Source organism: Uranotaenia lowii, chromosome 3 (assembly GCF_029784155.1).
Source record: "Uranotaenia lowii strain MFRU-FL chromosome 3, ASM2978415v1, whole genome shotgun sequence".
NCBI classification, from domain to species: domain Eukaryota; kingdom Metazoa; phylum Arthropoda; class Insecta; order Diptera; family Culicidae; genus Uranotaenia; species Uranotaenia lowii.
Window position 1 is genome coordinate 1,521,634 of NC_073693.1, and position 18,546 is coordinate 1,540,179.

The window sequence follows — 18,546 nt, forward strand, 5'->3', positions numbered from 1 at the left end:
TCAAATTCAACATCAGAATGTTTAACTTTTTATGACTTTGGTTGAGTGTAAATGACATATCAAAAACAGAAAATAACATGAATTCAGTCCCAGGTCATGACAAAAAGGTAACGTGCCCAGCTATCATCTGGAAGGCTCATGTTCAATTCTTCAAGTATCCAAGTTTTTAATGTATATTTTTTTTAAAGAGTAGAGAAAATATGAAAATATTAATTTGAGGAATTACACATTATTCAGTGATTTTGGAACCCTTGATGAGGCTCGAAGATTTCGTCAAGAAGTTAAACATTGAGCTTTCGATTACTAGTGCTTTTAATAAAAGTTCTGGTTTTCTTAAAGGTATAGGAATAAAAAAAACGCTACCTATTGTGTGGGTCTCAATTTTTTTTTTCATATAAAGCGGCCCGGCCCATCACATTTTTTTTGGCATGGAAGCACCAATTATGAAAAGCAGTCATGGTGCAGGAATCAACATTTTGCACGAAACTGAATCTCGAAATCTCCAAAATATATAGAAAAAAAAAACTTCAAAAGATCGAAAGATCGGATCGAAAATAAACCGATTAAATCGATTTTTTTAAGGATAAATAAACGATCCAAAAAATCGGAAATTTGAGTTTAAATTCAACTTTAGACTTGGTTACTGGAAGTGAAGTAGGCTTTGACCGAACAGGACGAAGAACTTTTTTTCTCACGTGTGTCAACATCGTTGTTCTGAAAATAGTTTTATTTTCGAAATTGCACATTATTTTTTATAGCTACAAGATATAGAAATGTGATATTAATCAGTTAAAAGTGATTAGATGTGATCTGAAAAGTTGACTGGTTTGGATAGGGCCTTCCGGACCACCCCAAGAATATTTCTCAATCAAACTGAGGTCCGGCCAGGAAGCATCGTAATGGATTTCAAGATAAGTGGAAATTTTTTTTTTATCTTATATTGAATAATTTTGTTCATAGCCCTAACTTTATCGAAGAATTTCATGTAGTTTAGAATTTTAAAAGCTTCATAAAAACAAACGAAATATTTCACCAAGAATATTCAGCCCCCACGCTAGAAAATGCTCCTAAAAGCACTTTCAGCTGAATTCACTGCCAAGGAAACTTTCTCGTTTATCTGCAGTGGTGTAAGATTTTTTGTCATATCATTATTCATTGAGTATGATACTTTAGTACATCAAGATTATCATGTTTTGACCCCATTTCGTTGAAAGAGACGGGTTAATTGGAACCATGTGAATCTGAAACCTGAATCTAACATTTACAATTTTACTTACGTTTCGAAACATTTATAATTCTATAGATATTGATTTTTTAATCATAGATATTTGCATTTTTAAACATTTATTCACAAAATTAATTGAGACAAGTTACAGGTTATGCAAATAAATACTGAAATTCATGGCTATTCATCGAATCTGAAAGAAAACAACAATTTTCTGTTTTTTTCATAATCTATTTGATCATGTTTCAGATATATTCTACTTAATAGAAAACATTAAAAAAATCACATTTGATAATTTAAATATTTTTCGAGTCTGATCAGCAATTTTAGCAAAACAGCAGGAACAACAGAAAATCAAATAAATTTATTGTAGTTTTTAAAAGGAAAATGAAAATTTTTATTCAAGTTTATCGGTAAAATGTAAGGTTGATCGATTTCGTGAGCATAGAGAGATAAAATTACAAGCAGATGGTGCTTATCTACAATAACAAAATAAGAAACATATTTTATTAAAAATATTTTTATGATTTTCAAATAATTTTCTAAGTTTGTAATTTCTAAGAAATTACATAAGGATAATAAAAAATTACTGTTTCTAGAAAAAAAAAATCAGTTTGATAATTCACATATCTATGCTTTTGATAGTTTTGGTAATAAACAAAGAAATAATCTTGTCAAGACAACAGTAGTTTTTCAGAACATTGTTACTAAGGCTTTCCCACAGGAAAATATCGGTTAATGGTAATTCTTGAGCTATTTGTAAAGCATGATATTTCCGATTTTTCCTTTTCAAAGCTAAAAATTTGATAACGACTTCATTCCTTAAGAAATTTGTAAAACTGTAGGAGTTAACAAAAACTGGTTGAAATAAAAAGATCCATGCACTTGTCAACAGTGTTTCCAGATCTTATCCTTTTACCCACACTCCCTATCATTTTTTTGCTAGGATGCAGAGGTAACCTCGATCCTAAAGCGCAATTTTATATCTTTCATCCTTTTCTCTATTTTTCCTCGCTATCTATTGACTACTAGGACGTGGCCGGCGCCGTTATTGATGGTCAAAGAGAGAAACTCAGTTTTGTACGTTGAGAATGATCTTCTAATCCCAAGAACCATTATTTTGACCCTTGTACAAAATTGGTGGCCTCGGTTGATCACGAAGTTGCAACCATTATTGGCGATGTGGATGTGAGTAGTTAATCAAGCTAAGCTAAGCTAAGCGATTTCAACTTTAGACTTAGTTATTGATGATTATGTGCAAAACATTCATGCTGATCAAAGTTACGCCGGTGATTAAAGTTACCCCAGTTAACGGTTTGTGAATGCTTTTTAAGAATGTCTCTCCACTAATTTTCAACACTTTTCATTCCAATCTTATTTAACATCTTTAACTTTCAAATCTTGAAATGTTCATGTTGAAAGGACATAACATTTACCGAGAAGGCCATAAAAGTTAATAAAAAAAAAACAAAACTCAAACCTCAAGTTAATTATGAGGACACTTTTTAGTTTAGAGACTTTGAAAGTGCTTAGATGAGTCAAAATTAATGTATCTATTTTAATAAATTAATCCTTTTCCTAACTCAAACGGTAACAATCAATTCCAACTTCTTGTTTGGATTTCGATTGCCACAAGCTTCTTGTAATAATCCTCCAGCAAACACTTAGTGGATTAAATTGAAATATAAACTTTTGCCTACCAGCAGCAAAACGCCAAGGACTCAAAGGCAAAACAAACTTCCGTAATAGTTTTGTTGCAGCCAAAGTTCTGCAAAACTTTCCGGTTCTGTTTGGTTATTTAATTTTCAAAACCTCGGCAAATTCAACACAGACAATATAAGTAGTTCTGTACTGCACCGTTTGCAATTGCAACCCTTCATCTCTCCATTTTGCACTGTCTCTCTTTTTCACAAAAAATAGAAGGGATGATACAAAAGATTGGAAACAAATAACAGCACAGAGACTGTATTCTGTTGGGAAAATGATTTCGGGAAATCGGAAAAGCGGAATTTGTGTGGCGACGACGACGACGAAGAATGGAAATAAGCGTTGCTAGTCTGTAAACCACAATGGGTAAACATGGCCATTTATCACAAACATGGCAGCCAAAACAGTACCTAGCTGGCTTAAATTGTAAACAACAATGAATGGGTAACTTACGGGGTTGGGATTTTAATTTTTTTTTCTACCTTTTCCATAAGCCGGTACGAACTCTATGTGGTATCTATAAATGTAGAAGTGCTTGAAAGTAAACTACTGACTGAAAAACACAACAGCCAAACCGCGGCCAGAGATAAGAACTTTGAAAAGCGGTAAGTACCTATGCAAAGTTGATTGTAAATTATACAATGCTAGCTGAAGAGTAAAGAGAGGGGGGCTGTTAGTTAGATTGCATCGGTTGAATAGCAGAGGGTCTAAGACTACAGCTATAAAGAAAGGGGCGTTGTAAAGTAGTGTTTTGTATCCACTGTTTTTTTTTCCTATACATATTTTTCTTCGCTCTCGACTCGAGTTTGTTTAATTATTTCCTTCACCTTCGCGCTTCTAAATAGAAAGATAATCACCCCCGATAGCTGCTGACAGAGACTACATGCACATGACTTAATCGCTGGGCTTCAGACAGTCAGCTTGTTAGTTAGCCAGCCAATTCAAATGGTGGGCGGCATTTCGGAAGTTGAACTTTGACTGCACAAGATAATGGAGAATTTGCTGATTGTTTTCGTATTCTACCCAAACAAAACGGCTTTCGTTGGAGCTATAATAAATATGAATGCCGTAAATTCTCATCCGTCAAGTTTCATCACCTGGCTGGCACCGGTGTAATATGTGTAGTGCACGTAACTAATATGCAAATAACTAGTGAGCATCTATTTATTGTAAACTGCAGCTTCCGTGGAGAAGAGGAAGCTTCATCTTATGGGAAATTGTTGCGAGATAACTTTGAATGTATTACGAAACTTATTCATTCGTTTAAAGGTCGTAAATAAAACTTCACATAAGTTTGACGCGAAGGATGGAAAATTGATCTGAAGAAATTTATTTACTTCATAATTCTGCTCTGACACAAGAGGTCAGATCAAAAACCTATTTGGAGTTTTGTTTTGTACATAAATGATTTATTTAAAAGTATTAGTTAACAGATGAAAATAATTTAATCACCGGTTGTTGTTATAATTTTTACACTTATTGATATTTCTCGGTGAGTAAAACAGCTAGTTAATTTTCACGTGACGTTTCGGGTTACTTTGCTTCACCCATCATCAGACGTCTAAAAAATATTTATTATAATAAAAAGTTTTCGAAATTACTAAATTGAAAAATTACAATACTTTTTTTTTTTTTAAACATCCACTTACAAAAATAGAGAGCAGCACAATTTTCCTCCTAATCAAATTGTGCTGCTCTCTATTTTTGTAAGTGGATGTTTAAAAAAAAAAAAAAAAGTATTGTAATTTTTCAATTTAGTAATTTCGAAAACTTTTTATTATAATAAATATTTTTTAGACGTCTGATGATGGGTGAAGCAAAGTAACCCGAAACGTCACATGAAAATTAACTAGCTGTTTTACTCACCGAGAAATATCAATAAGTGTAAAAATTATATTAGTTAACAGGTTTTTTTCAATTTATCAATTTTATTTTCTAAGCGAACATAACCTTTGATGAGTAGGCGTTGACCTAAATATATTACTCGATAATTTCAAATAATATCATAGCCAACTGCAAAGGTAGGTCACAAAAATGTAACGTCACGACTTCAACTTAAAAAATTTCAACTTTCCACCAACGCCAAGAGATAAATTAATAGAGATACATTATATAATTTATTTTTTGTTCAACAGTCAAAAAATTTAAACAAATTGGTTTTTATTGAAATTTTTTTTAAAACGAGAAAGAACTATAATCATTAGAGCAAAGCTGATAAAACTGAAATTTTTCAATGATAAAAAATATCATACATGTATATGATCAAAGACCACTATCGTTTTGCTATTGTGTTTGTGGATTTTCCATAGTCCAAACATAATCAAGCGTTAAATTCTCAATTCTGAAATGTACATTTTTCGAACATAATATACTGCAATTGATAATGATTTCTAAGAAAAACTTTGCTTCAAGAACTTTGAAACTTTCAAAGTGATCTCAGAAATTCGAAATAAAAACTTTAAATACAAAAATTGTTCTCGGTATTGCGTAAATGAACATAATCTGATTGTGAATAGAATTCTTGAATATCAAGAGAAAAAAAAATTGCAGCGAATTTAACATTCAAGAATAAATTATTTATAGCACATAAAAGTCATACATATGCTATTCTTAGAAAGTCCATTCAAAACGATATTTTAAATGGGAAAGGTTCAATTCAAATTCCTTTTTTTGAAAATATTGACAAATTCATAATAAAACTAATTTAAATATATTTTTAGATGAAATTTAAAACACTAGTGCCAAAATAATTGTAAAATATGTAAAAATTATTACTAACTCTATTGTTATTCTCATTGTCAAATTTAAAACCGTCATATTTATAACCATATTAATTGCAAAACCAACAGTAAAATTTCCTGGAAATATTTCTGTCGAAATTGTGGCTAGGAACATTACAACATAGCCGAAAAAAACTGGAACGTTTTTCCAATTTGCAAAAAAAAAAAAATATAAAAACTTTGATGACATCAGAAATGTTAAAAACGTTCAAATTTACAAAAATTTCAACAATGTCAAGAATTTATTGTTATAAGAACTTCAAAAAGTCAGGGATAACAAGGAATTGTCAAAAATGGTAAAATCACAATAATATTCAAAATGTCAAAAAATAACAAATTTTTCAAAATTTCAAAAATATAAAAATTTACAAAACTGTCTTAGAAACAAAAATTTCAATTAAATATCAGAAATTTTAAAAATAAAAAATTATACAAAGTGTCAAAAATTTCAAAATTGTAGAAAAGGTTAAAAAATGTAGAAAATGTAAAAGATGTGAAAAAAGTTTAAAATTTAAAAAAGTAAAAATGGTAGTGAATGTAAAATGTGCAAAATGTAAAAAAAACAAAAAAATTGTTGAAATATGTAAAAAATGTTAATATTTAAATAATTGTTGAAAACTGGTCAAAAATATAAAAAATGTAATAAATTACAACATTGCAAAAAATGTAAGAAAATTCTAAAATTACAAAAATGTTAAAAATTAAAAAAATGTAAACATAGAAAAAAAAATTAAAAAATGTAAAAGAATGTAAAATATGATGAAAACGGAGGAAATTTAAAAAAATATAAGAAATGTAATTTTTTTTAAATAATGTAAAAAGTAAAAAAAAATTACAAAAATGTCAAACACCTATAAAAAGTTAAAAATGACAAAAATGTCAAAAATGACAAAGCTGTCCAAAAATATCAAAATTTTCAAATATTTTTAAGAATATCAAAATTATAAAAATTTAAAACACTATCTTAGAATGTCAAAAATATTATTAAAATAATGCATTGAATTACAGAAACATAAAAAAAAATATTCAAAAATAACAAAAAACATAGCCAAAAATGACATAAAAATTAAAAAAAGGAAAAAATAATAAAAAATGTAAAAAAAAATTTAAAAAATGTAAAAAATGTTTAAAAAAATTGAAAAATGTAATAAATTTAAAAACTGTAAAAAAATTGAAAAAATTTAAAAATAAAGAAAATAAAGGAAATTAAAAAAGTGTAAAAATAGTTGAAAAATGTAAAAAAAATTAAAATTTGTTAAAAAAAAATTAAATATGTAAAAAGTAAAAATTGTCAAAAATTTAAAAATTTTGAAAATTTATAAAATTTAAATGAATTTAAAATATGTTAAAAATGGAGAAAGTGTAAAAAGTAAAAGAAATGTAAAAACTAACAAAAATAACAAAAATGAAAAAAAACATTCATAAATGCCAAAAATTAAAATTTACAAATATGTCTTAAAATGGCAAAAATAACAATGCAGTAAATTACAAAAATATCTAAAATTTCGAAAATGACAAAAATTTAAAAATATGATGAAAATTTAAAAAAATGTACAAAATGTTGAAAAATTTGAAAAATGGAATAATAAATGAAAAGTGTAAAAAGTTTAAAATATGTTCAAAATGTAAAAATTGACAAATATATTCATAATGTAAAAAATATAAAAAATGTAAAAAAACATTCATAAAATGTTAGAAGTCTATTACAAAAATGCCGAAAATTTAAAAAAAAATTATAAATGTCAATAATGTCAAACATTTTGAAAATGACAAAACTTTCGGATAAAAAAAAAATTGTCAAAAATTTGAAGTAATGTAGAAAATTTCAAAAATATTAAAATTTACAATGCAGTCATAAAATATCAAAAAATACAATACAATAATTCAGTTAATTACAGAAATATAAAAAAATCCAAAATTACAAAATAAAAAAGTTTGAAATGACAAAAATAACAAAAATGACAAATATGACACAAATGAAAAACAGGTAAGAAAATGCAAAAAAAGTTAGAAACTTTTAAAAATGTAGATAATTTAAAACAAGTAAAAATTTTAAAAAAATTTACAAAATGAAAAAAAAATGAAAAAAATGTTAAAAATGTACAAAATGTGAAAATGTATAAAAAAACATAAAAAAATGATTAGAATGTAAGACAACGAAAGATTTCAAAAAATGTTAAAAATGCGAAAAATTTAAAAATGTATAAAATGAATAAAATGTATCAAATGATAAAATGTATTAAATGTGAAAAATATCAAAAATGTCAAAAATGCAAAAAAAGTAAAAAATGTAAAAAATTTTAAAAAATGTTAAGAAATGTAAAAAATGTAGAAACTGTAAAAATGTAAAAAATATAAAAAATATAAAAAATAAAAAAAAAATGTTATTATCAAAAAGTAAAAAATGTCAAAAATGTCGAAAATGTCAAAAATGTCCAAAATGTCAAAAATGTCAAAAATGTCAAAAATGTCAAAAATGTCAAAAATGTCAAAAATGTCAAAAATGTCAAAAATGTCAAAAATGTCAAAAATGTCAAAAACGTTAAAGTGTCAAAAATGACAAAAATGTCAAAAATGTCAAAAATGTCAAAAATGTCAAAAATGTCAAAAATGTCAAAAATGTCAAAAATGTCAAAAATGTCAAAAATGTCAAAAATGTCAAAAATGTCAAAAATGACAAAAATGTCAAAAATGTCAAAAATGTCAAAAATGTCAAAAATGTCAAAATGTCAAAAATGTCAAAAATGTCAAAAATGTCAAAAATGTAAAAAATGTCAAAAATGTCAAAAATGTCAAAAATGTCAAAAATGTAAAAAATGTCAAAAATGTCAAACATGTCAAAAGTGTCAAAAATGTCAAACATTTCAAAAATTTTAAAAAATGTCAAAAATGTCAAAAATGTCAAAAATGTCAAAAATGTAAAACATGTAATAAATGTAAAAAATGTAAAACATGTAAAAAATGTAAAAAATGTAAAAAATGTAAAAATGTCAAAAATGTAAAAAATGTAGAAAATGTAAAAAAAATTTTAAAAAAATTTTAAATGTCAAAAAGTCAAAAAGTAAAAAATGTCAAAAAAGTCAAAAACGCTAAAGTGTCAAAAATGACAAAAATGTCAAAAATGTCAAAAATGCCAATAATGTCAAAAATGTCAAAAATGTCAAAATTGTCAAAAATGTCAAAAATGTCAAAAATGTCAAAAATGTCAAAAATGTCAAAAATGTCAAAAATGTCAAAAATGTCAAAAATGTCAAAAATGTCAAATATGTCAAAAATGTCAAAAATGTCAAAAATGTCAAAAATGTCAAAAATGTCAAAAATGTCAAAAATGTCAAAAATGTCAAAAATGTCAAAAATGTCAAAAATGTTAATAATGTCAAAAGTGTCAAGAGTGTCAAGAGTGTCAAAAGTGTCAAAAATGTCAAAAATGTCTGAATTGTCAAAATTACCAGAAATGTCTAAATTTTCAAATATGTCAAACTTGTTAAAATGTCAAAAATTTCAAAAATGTAAAAAATGAGAAAAATGTCAAAAATATTAAAAAAATTACTTTTTTATTATTTGACCTCGAGCTCGTTTTCCTAGTACGCTTATTTTGGAGAAATAAAAGAATTCTTATTTATATTGAAATTAAAAAAAAAATTCATCATGTTGTACTATCGAAATTCCAAAACGAACCAAAAAAGAAATTCCGCATTAAAAAGTATACACTATACACGCATCGAACTCTGGAGTTGTAACTTTATGGGGAAAGGGATGTTCCATCAAGCACTAGCAACAGTCACTTTTAATTGACTTCACTTAGTGAACGATAGCATCGCATGCCATCTACTATTTCTCTTTTTGTCTTTCGGCACCTGGAAACTGGCATCTGGCATCAATAGAGCTGAGTGGGTCGACAAAATTTAATGAGCAGAGGCGCAAAAAGCTTTCAACTCGTCACACCTGTCCGTAAAAATTCTTTTAAAAAAGGTGAGTTGGTACTGACCAATGTGCTTCTTTCTTATCATTGAAGCTTTCATCCAGTCCAAAAGGAGTGGTCCAGACGGAACAATACCTGCCTAACCTAGGCAACATTGGTACGTGGTACATTTCCGGAAGAAGCCCAACCCACTCGCTTCCTTCTAAATTCTAGGGAAAAAGAAAAACGTTTCCTTGGAACGGACCTCCCATTCCGGAAGGTTCTTGTTTCTTGTTACCGGTTTTGCCTGGTGGTTCGTGATCAGAAGTGATTATCGCTAGGTTATGGCAAAGCGGGTACACGATGTTCTATCTTCTATTTATCATCTTGATGGACGATTGTCTTTAGGGTTGTCGAAGTAGTAGTTAAGACGTTTGAAACGATAAGTAAATTGAATTTTTTAAATGATTTGAATAATCTTATTTTTAGAGCGTTTAAATTTCGCCATCCAAAGTATAATATTTCTATTTTCAAGAACTCAATCAAGAGGATTTGTACAGTTCGATCATAGTAGCCCTGTTTCTGGGCACGATCTTCGCCTACTTATGCCAAACAATAAGGTAGAAGTGAAATAAAAGCAACAAGACACTTTTTTGCCAATCCAAAAGCGCTCATAATTATAATGGATGATTGACATGCAATGGATGGAACATTAGTTTTATTAATTCGAAGCCTCTTCTGTGCGTGACTGATAGACTCACAGACAGACAGTCCAAAAAGTTCTTATCAGTCTTCGAAAACATTTGAGGTCGTTAACACCAAAACAAGCTTATTTACATTTTTTCCCTGAAACCTGAAATTATCAAATAAGTAAAAAAGAATGTAAACGATTGCATCCTTTTCGAACCAAAAATAACCCACCACAAATCTAATAACGCACAAGCCAACGAAGGCCAGAGGGACACCTTAGTAGGCCGCCTTCGATTTCCACCCAACGACAACGACGACGCCTACTTCGACACCTTTTCATCCGGAAAACGGAAACCAAAACGCAAATTGGAAAATGGCAAACTTTCCCGGTTCGTTCACTGCGAACGAAGGAAGAAACTTCATCGAAGTAACAGTAGGCGGTTCGTAAAAGTTTTCCCATCTTTTTTTCCACAACTTTCTTCGCTTGGACTCCTTTCCTCATGGATTGAGATAAGGAATTTCAACCCAAACGGGGAACCAAAAATTGCTAAATAAAATTTAATAATGGCAATAAAACACTCAACTTTATGTCGGCGCGAAACTTTGACATTCTTAGATTTTGGCTGCTAGCTCGAGGAAACTTTTGGTGCCAATTTTGTTATCATCATTCGATTCGGTTGGATACACTGTAACTTCTTGGGTCCTAATCGTCCCCGCCTACTACGAACGACGATGATGATGATGAAAATGCTATGAAAAGGGTGCAAAGTTACTTCCCTTTGGAGTTTCATTATGGAAAAATAAAAAAAAATAATTGGCGATCAGTTTTTCGACACTTTACTTTATCGTTTTGGAAATGTATCCAACCGGGTGACAGGTGTGGATGAATTTTATGACCATCGAAAGGCGAATAATCGTTTTAAGTTTTTCTATTAAACTTTCGCATCCTTAGGTTTGGGTTGGGTTTTCAATCATCCATAAAATGAAACATTTTTTAATAACTTTCTTCAGTTTTAAATGACTTGGGATCCAAAACAAAAAAGTTTCAAAGACGTTGAAATTTATTTCAATCTTAAATTTTATGCTTTTGGAACCGATTTTTGTCTCCTATATGGTGATGGAATGTCTACCAACTGAAAATCCGTGCCCTTATTCGTTGTTTTTAAATCTCAATTAGAATTCCAGCCGTAGCCCCCTTAATTATAGGGTTCAGCTCAAAAAGTTGGAGTATGCCTCGAAATGAATTATGCTAATCAGATACACAGCAAACAACAATAATTAAGTTTTAAAATTTTCTGCAGTGACATTCCAGCAAGTTTACAGGAAAAAAAACTGAAAACAAATGTGAAATCCTGCCCTTGTGATGTTTCTACATTTCTGCGAGGCAGGCTTGACAGTTGTGTTTTTCTTTGTAGTGGCTTTGTCCATGTTCCCGTGTCGAGCTCTCCTTTTGTCAGTCACCCAAACGAAGTGACATAAAAACCACACTTTTTTTAAGAGGATAAGAATGCAGGAATCAGGGGAAAAAATGTAGCAAGCGGTGCAGCTTTGAAACCAAAAATTAGTACGACATAGCAGTCCTACACCTACCACCCCGTAAAAGTGTGGGTTACTACGATTATATGTATATCTAAATAGTTACATACGCCAGTGCTTTAAGCCCGCTTCTATATGTAGTTATACATAGAATCAAGAACTCAGAGCCTCCTGCGGTTTTGCTTGCTTTTGTGCTCCAAAAGAAGGTCTGGCTAAATTTATTTGTCCATTCAAATGGCGGGCTGCGGTTACAGAGTGTAATATTCGTGGTTTTGTTGTGCGGTATCTATGCAGCTGAAGGGACACTTCGAGCCTCAAAAGCTGGGCGAACTGGGTGCCCAAAAGTAAAACAGAATAGCTAACACATTGCTCAATTTGGTGGTCGGATGTCTGTCAGGTTGTCATTTGTTTGTTTGGCGGAGGCGCGCGACATGGTTCACTTAATTTCGGTCCCGGCTGGCTACGACGACGTGTCGGTTTGTCTTGCGAAGAAGGAAATACCTCATTTGTTCTCGGTGTCTTGCCAAACTTTAGGGGTTGCGAAATCGCTCAATTTCACACACATTTGAAGTACTAATCGGAAGTCACTTACCTCAATTAACAGGTTTGCGAAAGCGATATATGAAGAGTCGATCAGCTCATGATTTCTGAAAAAAAAAAGAAAAAAAAGATAAAAACATAAGTTATACAATTTTTTTTCAGTAATTTACACTTTTTTCAATTTTTTCTAATACTAATAATGACAGAACAACTCAATAAAAAACTTGCCATATTGATCTTTTCCCACCCACCTTAAAGTAACACCTAGATTATTCATTAGTTGGGTGCTTTTTTTTGTCTTTTTTTTCGTATACTCCTAACGATCCAATAAGCACTTAAACATAGCCGAATGACTTTTCAACGCTATTCATCAATCGCACTAATCGTCACATAAGTAGTAGGCAGGCAGAAAGACAGTAAGCCATTTAGTTTCATCGTTTTACTAGTGGCTGTCACCGTTTTTCCAGACCTTTGAAACGAATGCATCGTAGCAAGCGACGACACAACCCTTCTTTAAACTCATCAAAATCGGTGCCTCCTGCGATGATGGGCGAAGACGACGGATGATGATCATTAAACATGGAACCTTTTTTTCAGCGAACAAATATTGTCCCACTCAATAGTTTAATAGTTAGTAGACCCCGGTGATGGTAGTAGCAACTCAATGGTTTACTACTTAAGTGGGTGGCAGGGCTTGAAAACAGTAGCTAACGAGAGGATCCGTAAAATTACCTGTTACGCGAACCACGATGAGTGGGAGTTGCATGAAATGAACACTGAAACGGTAGCTAGCAAATCATGTCGAACCATGTGCTCGACGCTTACTAAACATTGTTCGAAATCGGCATCATCCGTAGGCATAATTTATCTTAATGCACTAGACCATTTCAAGAGTACTTTAAAGAAAATGAAAACCAATCATCTAGTAGAATCGATTGTTATCCTGTTCACCATTTGTTAAATTTATCCATATTTCCAAGGCTTCAAGAATAATCTTTATCTGGAATTCAAGTTTGAAGGAAACAGCTTTTTAGTAGAAGTTACCTTCCAAAAATACTTCAGCAACTTTGGACAAACTATCAAGACGTTATGATTCTGATTGCGGCCGGAAAGTTTAAACAAACATTTAAATTGCATTTAACTGATTCTTTGTAACGCATGTTGTAGAGTCGAAATATTTTTTAATCGCCGGCATATACCTACCAGCACGAAAACATCAAACAGCTTTTCAGAAAACTCGTTTATAACAGATGTGAAAATTCGGGGTCACATTTGACTCCCCTGTGATACACCACTGTTGACCGATACATTATGTACAGGTTTTTACATTCGTTATCTCAACATATTGCTTTCTTTCCATCAGATACAAATTCCTACATAATTAGGATATATTGACAGTTCTACACGAACATCACCTTAACAAGAGGCCTCAGCCCTAGCTTTAAACCGATAAACGCGATTTTCCGATACTAATATCAACAAATTCGCCCTGTGGGGAAGCGATACACAGATGTTCGTATTTTGATTTTTAAGGATGTTCAGGGGTGCCAAGCAGTGCTGCTAATTTTCAGTGTTAGTTTTAAATTATCAGCTGAATTTATTGCAGTGTATCGGTCAATTCCAACTAGATTCATACGAGAATGAACAGAGAGCAACATCGGTGATCAGTAAACATTCAGGCTCTTTGCAGGTTCATGAGGTTATCCAATCTTCTTTTTCGTTTAAGCGAACATTTCTGGAAGTGCAAAAAGCTCCATTCTATTATCTTTAAGTTTAGTTAAATGGTGACAAAGCTTGATCGACTCGCTAGACTTGCGGATATTTAATCGCTATACAGATCGCTATTTTTAAAGGATTTTGATAAAAAAAAAACGTCTTTTACAAAGGGTGTAAAGGGGTGGGAAGGTTTAGAAATAAGTGTTCGGGTTGGAGAGCAGAAAAATCTATAATTTTACACAACTTTGATCCAATTTTCATCACAGAATTTGTGTCACAGAACAAATATTTTTTTAAATATTCGCTAATTTCACAGAATTTTAAAATTTTGAACTTTTTTTTTTAATTTATTTTTCTATGCCAATATAAATTTGGGATAATTGTCTTTTAATTGTAAAAATAGAATGAAATTTTTAGTGTAACTAATTTTTCTCAAATTAAGTAAAAAAAACGCAATTTGTCATGAATTTTGAATGAAATCAATGGAAAAAGCATCTCAGAAAGCCGTCACAGAATTTTCGGGTAAAACCACAGAAAGTCAGAATTTGTTTTCGTCAAAACACAGAATTTTTATCGGCAACCTTGTTGGTGAGACGAATGCTGGCGAGGAAGCGTGTGGGACGAATGTGGGGGACAAAACTATGACCAAACATGACAAAATTATGACACAAATATGACAAAAAGTTGGCAATAAAATGACAAAACATGACAAATGTGGTGAAAGTATGACAAAATGATGACAAAAAAATCTGACAAATATGACTGAAATTTACAATACAATGAAAACATACTAATACAACTGACACATGTGACAAATGTGATAAAAATGACAATAATTTAACCAAAATCTGACATAAATGACAAACTTATGTCAAAAATATGACAAAAGTCGTAAACAAATGATAAATATGACAAAAGCATGACATGAAATTGTGATAAAATCCGACAAATTTATATATTTGAAAATTTAAAACCAAAAAAACAAAACTCCAACTATGTCGTCAAACTATGTGAGAATATGACAAAGTGATTAAATACTACCAATGTAGTATCTTTCTGATTGTTGTCAGTTTTTAAAACATTTTTCATTTTATTATCAATTTTTTGTCATTATTATTGAGATTTAGTCATATTATTGACAAAAATTTTTGAATTTTAGTCCTTTTATTGTTAAAGCTATGTCATGTTTGTCAGATTTTGTCATGATTTTGTATATTTTTGTTATGTTTTGTCATCGTATTGTTACAATTTTGCTATACTTTTATGTTATTTGACATATTTTTATCACATTTCCCAAGCAACCAAAAGTCCCATAAAAAAGGTACAAAAACGCTTACTCAGCCCCATCGTTGATATGAAGTACGTTCTATGCAGCTCAAAATTTAAGTTCTTATTGATACTTTCAAGTTCCAAAACAAGTCTTAATGATCTTCTATTCAGCTTCCAACGGCCTCTTAATTCAGCTTACAAAAAATCGCAAAATGAGCAAAAAAATTTCTCTCTATCTCAACTGAACCGTTGGCTTCGGTTCATATCACCTTCTCTTGATTAATTACTGTGTTCTGTTCCGGTGCCTCCATGATGCCACGCGCTGGATTTCAAACTCGACAAATTGCTCAATTGCTCCTTTCCTACATTTCCTACATACATCGCATCAGAATGGTCACTAAAGTACAAGATTACTTATTGAAAAAAAAACTTGCCCGGCTTGGGGATCGAACCCCGACCTTCGTGGTGTGAATCGAACACGCTACCACGAGACCACGCCTAGATGTTGTTCTAACTGAAACTAAAACTCGAAGAGGTGATTTGATTTTAAAAGCACATCAATGCACTTTTTGTGACTTATCAAATCCCGTTTGAGCACTTTTGTGCCCTTTATGTGACTTACCAAATCCCGTATTGAGCACTTTTGTGCCCTTTATGTGACTTAAGTCCCGTAGAACGTCCGTATAGATCACTTTTACAGCTTTCAAGTTCGTTAATGAGCACATATAGTTCTCTAATGGGATTTGGGCAAAATAAGTCACATACAGCGTACATATTAATCACTTTTGCAACTTTCAAGTTCATTAATGAGTACATAAAGTTCACTAAAGAGAATTTGGCAGTTGATTCTCTTTGTCAGCCAATATGTAACATTATGCCTTCATTCAAGTAAATATGTGACTTTTGGTTGCTTGGGTTACCAATTGTTTGTCTCATTTGTCAGATTTTTGTTATGTTTGTCATTTTATTGTGAATTTTTATATGACAAAATATTGTCATATTTGTTAGATTGTTGTCATTTTATTGACAAATTTTAGTCGTATTTGTCAGATTTTGCTCATAATTTTGTCATGACAAAATTATAACAAAATGTAATAAATAGGGGAGAGTGGGGATACTTGATCCCCTTTTCTTATTTTCACCATATCTTTTTGGAAAAATTTAGCAACTCGCACTCTTTTACATTTTCTGACAGCATGTCACTTCAAACTCCTAAAATTAGAACGATACATGAACCCGTAGATGAACTTGATCCTTTATTCAGGAAGCCCTAATCCATGGGAAAATCATACAAAACCTCAAGATAGATAGAATGTTAATTGACTATTTTGGTCATGTTTGTTCTCATTTCACAATCTATAATTGTCGGAAAAAAAATCTATAGCTTATTCTCAATCTCTATGACATTGCATACTTACGGGCGCAATTTTCTATAAACAAGAGAAAATCAATTATTTTAGCCCTTTTCTTCAGATAATTGATGGATGAATATTAGCTTTTGGATAAATATTAGTAATCTCGTAATCAGCAATGACTACGATCCATTGAGAAGAAGAATATATCGGGATCTTTTGTACCCAAATATTAGGGATCAAATGTATCCATAATCAACATTTTAGAAAACTTTTTCTGAAAAAAGTATGAAGTTTTCCATCGCGTTGAAAATATTGCATTTTGAAGTTCATGTTACACTCGAAAGATTGATGTATTCGAATAAATATTTTTGTTTTAATATTTCCATGTGAGAAACATTTTAAATTAATGAAAAAAGATCTTCAAGTCACATTTTGTAAAAAATTTCAAACAAAGTTTAATAACCCAAAAACTTATTTTGTTAAAATTTTTTGAGCCTAAACCATTGCCGTTTTGTTCTATTTGGCACATTTTTCTAGAACATTTGATCTTTGTACGACATTCCAGTTTCGAGATATAGCTAAGGAATCAAGTATCCCCAGGGATCAAGTATCCTCATTCTCCCCTATGTTAAAAATTTATCACATGTTGTCATAATTTTGTCATTTTTTGACCACATTTGTCTAGTTTTCGACATATTTGTCAGATTTTCGTCATGTGTTTACATCATTTGTCATATTTTTGTCATTATTAATTGCCATAAATTCAATACTGATGAAATTTATATTCATCCATTTTCCTGTCCCCCTTTAAATCGTCGTATTGTCTCACGGAGAACAAAGACGACAGTTGTTTCAATTATTCCAGCTTCCCAGACAACCAGAAGTCGTATTTTATTTTACGGATTATATCGTATAAAATATTATTTAAACTCATTTTTGTATATCTGCACCTACAATGTGCGGCGCATACATATTCTTTATCGTATTTAAATGCATTGCATGAATTTATTACGACAATCCGTATATCTGCACCTACAATGTGCAGCCCATGCATTTTCTTTATCGTATTTAAATACATTGTATGATTTTATTACGACAATACAATCCAAATCAAGAATATGTGTGCTAATGTACCTATATGGCCTCCAAAATGATACGTATATCCTGGTTTTGCTGCATTATATACGATATGTTTACACGTATATTTGTGTTGCAAATTCGAAATACCCACCAAATGGTTGTCTGGGTTGTTATACCAATCATCTAAGAATAGTTGATTTTTCCGCATTCAACGGTCAATACTAGAGTGTCCATTTCCCGGCCATTTTAGCGTTCCCGGGAATCGGGAAATCTGACGATCCTTTTCCCGAGAATTCCCGGGATCCCGGGAAAATTGAAGATCTTAACCCTCTACTGCGTATGAATTCTTATCAATATGGTATTTTTAAATTTAAGGTAGTACCTGGTATTGAAAAACATTTCAAACTTTTTTAATGCCTCAAAAATTCAGTAAGCAAACTAAAGACCCAAAACAAAGTACTTTAACCGACAAACTGGTCTGATTCTAGCAGCAAAAATTTTGAAATAATTGAGAAAGATTTCTCACTGTCGATAGAAGTTAGACTTCAGGTTATTCATCAAATACCGTAAATTTTCAGATAACTATCTATTTGTTGCAAAATATGTCATTTCTTTGCTGAGGATTTTGTTACTGTAAACTGTATCCGAAACGAAAGTTCTGAATGATGAGTGTTGCAAAATATAACATTCAGATTTTTCCCGTAGCGTTCTTGGAATTTTTTGGTTTTAAATATTTTTGTCACTCAC